The following is a 4,066-nucleotide window of genomic DNA, read 5'->3' on the forward strand; positions in this document are numbered from 1 at the left end:
TCGTCTTCAGATATTTTAATTTTCAGTAATTTCTCACTTATTTCGCTCTCCAAAAATAATTCTGGGCAATCACTATTCACATTTTCCGAATTAACATCATTTATTACATTGTTGGTATCTTCACCACCTCCTAAACTCTCATTTACAACATTAAATTCTTCATCAGTTTCCTCTTCATCCGATGAAATTATTAATCTATTGACGCGCTTCCGTTTCAGATTTTCTCCTATTTCAAAATCCTCTTCATTTTCTGTCTTCTCATTCATTTTTTGACGTTTGGATCTAAGAATATATCTAGTTTCATTTTCATTCTTATATATATATCTTCCATCATTATCATTACTGTTTTCCTCTTTATCTCTGTAGATGGGTTTCCCTCTTGTTTGTAAGCAGCATCCCTAGAGATTCGACCGATCCTCATCACATGCTTTTTTTTATCTCCAATCTCACTTGCAGTTCGCCCTTCAAAATGTTCTACAAGGACGAGATTAAGGTCCTTACATCCCTGGTTTGAGTCCACAATTTGTACAAATAAATCTATTTCTTCATCAGTCCATTTTGCGCCCGCTTCTGGATTTTGTCTTAATTTCTCCCTATTTATATCTTCTATTTTTTCGTTTCTTTCTCTAGGATGTTCCATTCGAGTATGTGTTACACTCCCATGAGAGGTATCAAATTTTCTATTACAATATTTACATGGATATTTGCTGTCAGAAACTTTCGGCCCGGGACATTTAGGACGATGACAAGTTATATTATGAAATTTATCAAAGGCCTTATGACATGAGATACATCTAAAACAGTAATTATTTGAATACTTATTTTCCAAATGAGTGACCAGTCCCTTAATATTCGTAAAAAATCTCTTCAGGATGATGTGGGCAGTTAGCATCTTCATTTTATTTGGGTATTCTATTGTCAATACCTTTTCCATTATTATTCAGTTTTTAACAATTTACCTTTGTAAATAAAGATGATTTCAGTGATCTAACTTCAGGTAAGTCCAGATATATAATTGTCTCTAGAAATAATTTTACTATTTTACATAAATGTAATTTTACTTAATACCATTTCTCTTTTATTATTTTACCACAATACCAATCTTTAAAAAAAATAAATAGATTAATGTAAGAAAATTTTAAAATTACTTTATGTAATCAGAAAATTACTATTTTTACACAGTCCCATAATTTTGATCGAGATCTAACTCTTTCTGATGAGTAACAATTTCTATGTAACAGATATAATCAAAAGGAGACAATCTTAAGTAGAAAACATTAAATGAACTTTTTAATAAAATAATTAAAATAATTCTAGCAATCCTAAAATTTAAGTGAGATTTAACTATTTAATCGAATTAGCAATTGTTATGTATAATATATAATCAATTTGAGGCTAACCTCAGATAGAAAATTACTTTTTTAATCAAAAATTACTGACTTTTTAAGTATTCATTATTTTAGACGATCTAAATGTTTTTTTTTTTCAATAACAATTTTTATATAAAAATATGACTAACAGAAAGCAACCTTAAAAAGAGGAAATTAAACTACCTTTTTTGATCATAAAACTATAACAATTCTAATGATTCCAAAATTTGAAATGAGATTTAACTGTTCTGTCTAAATAGCAATTGTACTTAATATGCGATTATTAAAAGACTAATCTAAAGCAGACACATTTAAATTGCCTTCTATGAAAAAGAAAATTCCAATATTTTCACAACCCTAAAATTTGACTTGACATCTAACTTATTTTTTTAAATAACCCTTGTTATATTAAAATATACTTAATAATAGAACCAATCTTAGAGTAAGAATTTAAAATTGCCTTTTGTAATCAAAAATACCGTTATTATAGCAGTCCTAAGATTTAAGATGAAGTCTGAATATTTCCGATCTTGATAAAATAAAAGAAAATGAAAATCTGAAGTAAAAAATACGAAATTAACCATTTTGACATATTTTCTTCGTTTTAACTATTTAGACAAATATATACATCCTCACGGCATTGTCAAGGCTCTATATTTGTCTTTTACATTTAAAATTGCAACCGGGTGTTTCTTGCTGCCGTATTCGGTAGTCTGATCATCACACTTGTTCTTCGCGCGCACAGTCATTCGAAGAACTGAAAACGCACTCTGTACACAAAACGTTTATGGTTGTCAACTCGGAAAGCCTGCTACTTCTGCTTGTCAAGGTCAAACGTGGGAGAGAAAAAAGGATGTGTAGAATGTAAAGAGGGTGCAACAGTGACTGATACTTATAAGAAGCATATTCATTTGTAGTTCGTGCACATTCCGCCTGTAGCGCTACTGTGGCACAACGTATATTGTAACTGTATAACTCTTGTACACCGCTAGTAGGTCTATTGGCGTTAGTGACGACCGAAACTATGTTGTCAGCTCTGACTGCGATAAGCCACTCCTGTGCTGCTTTTGCTTTTCGTTTTTCTCTTTTGTCATTTGTGAGACGCCAAACATGTTGTTTTTGCTTGTTGCACGCGCTGAACGGGCTTCTGCGGAGCGAAGTATTTAAGAAGTTGATTACATATTCTTGTTTACGATAGAAATATGATAAGTACTTTAAATTATAATACGGTTTTAAATTGATTATCTGTGGGGAAAAAATGCGAAAATAAAGCTGTAATTGTAAATGTATCTTAGTCGAGGACGTAGCTACTGACAGTGTTGATTACAGATTTTCTTCTGGAAGAATTTCATTACCCCCCTTTTCATTTTCAGACTCAATCGGAAATGGTCTCAATCGTTTGTACAGAAATGCGCAGGCGAAATTTTCGTTTTTACACAACTAGGGGCGCCGCCAGAACGAAAACAAAGTGGGGGCTGTCCAAATGGTAGCCCTCCCATGTTCAGTTCAACCACAAACTGTCGCACTTGTTTGTACGTCTTTGTACATAAATATGCAGCTGAAATTTTTGTTTGCATATAAATGGGGAGCCACCGAAACGATAACAAAGTATAGACTGCCTAATTGGTAGCACCTCCCACACGTCCGATTGAAAAGAACGTTATCTCAATCGTTTATACATCGTTTGTACAGTAATGCGCAGGCGAAAGTTCTGTTTCTACGCTATTAGGTGCGTTGATAGAAGGAAAAGAAAGGGGAACAGTCTAAGTGCTACCCCCCACCATGTTAGATTGAATCACAAATTGTAGCGATCGTTTATACTTCGTTTGTTCAGAAATGTGCAGGTAAAATTTTCGTTTGTACTAAAGAATATACGGATGTGAGTATTTTTAATATTTGACATAGAATTGAAGAAAAGCGATGGGAATTGTAATCATTGTAATTATGTATATATATATATCTCACGTCAGGATTGCTCAAAGTTAGAGATATGAAAGTTGTTATTTCGACTTCTGTTTTCAAATGTTAAACCAGTGTTTCGTGTTTTAACGTTTTTCGATACTTAACCCAGAAAGTAAGAAAGGGTGTAGGGCTACAGCTATGTAGTACAGTTTTGGCTGTTTAGCGATCAACGTTAACTGGTTCGAATAACGGTTGCTGAGATTGAAAATGGTACCTATTACACTAGTCGACAAAGAAAATTCTTTTTCTCTGGCACACGGAAGAAAATACCTGATTGTAATAGAACCTTTCACGTAGAATTCGAATCTTTAATCAGTTTGTCTCCATCATCCTCAGTTCTTCCGTGACAGAGGGATTTTTGAGAAATTTCCCCTCAAATTTCCTTTTTTTAAAACCATTTTCATCCCTATAGCTCGGGTACCATAGGTATATAAATGCACGAATTATATTGTATGTTAGCTTGATTTGTACTTGGTAAGCCCTCTAAGTTTCATAAGAATAGCATTATTCTATCTAGAGAAATAAACATATTTATATAAAAAATATGCTATGTGTACTGTTCATTTTACAATATTCATTAGTGCAGATAAAATCGCATATAATTTCCACGAAAATTACAATATAAGCACGGTTTATATCTCATTGGATTTGAAATAAAACATATTTGCAATGATGTATACGCCATGTCACCATTTTATATCTACTTAATAAATAATACAAAAGAAGTGAGTGGT

Source organism: Thermobia domestica, chromosome 6, assembly GCF_964235325.1.
Source record: "Thermobia domestica chromosome 6, izTheDome1.hap1.1, whole genome shotgun sequence".
Lineage (NCBI taxonomy): Eukaryota > Metazoa > Arthropoda > Insecta > Zygentoma > Lepismatidae > Thermobia > Thermobia domestica.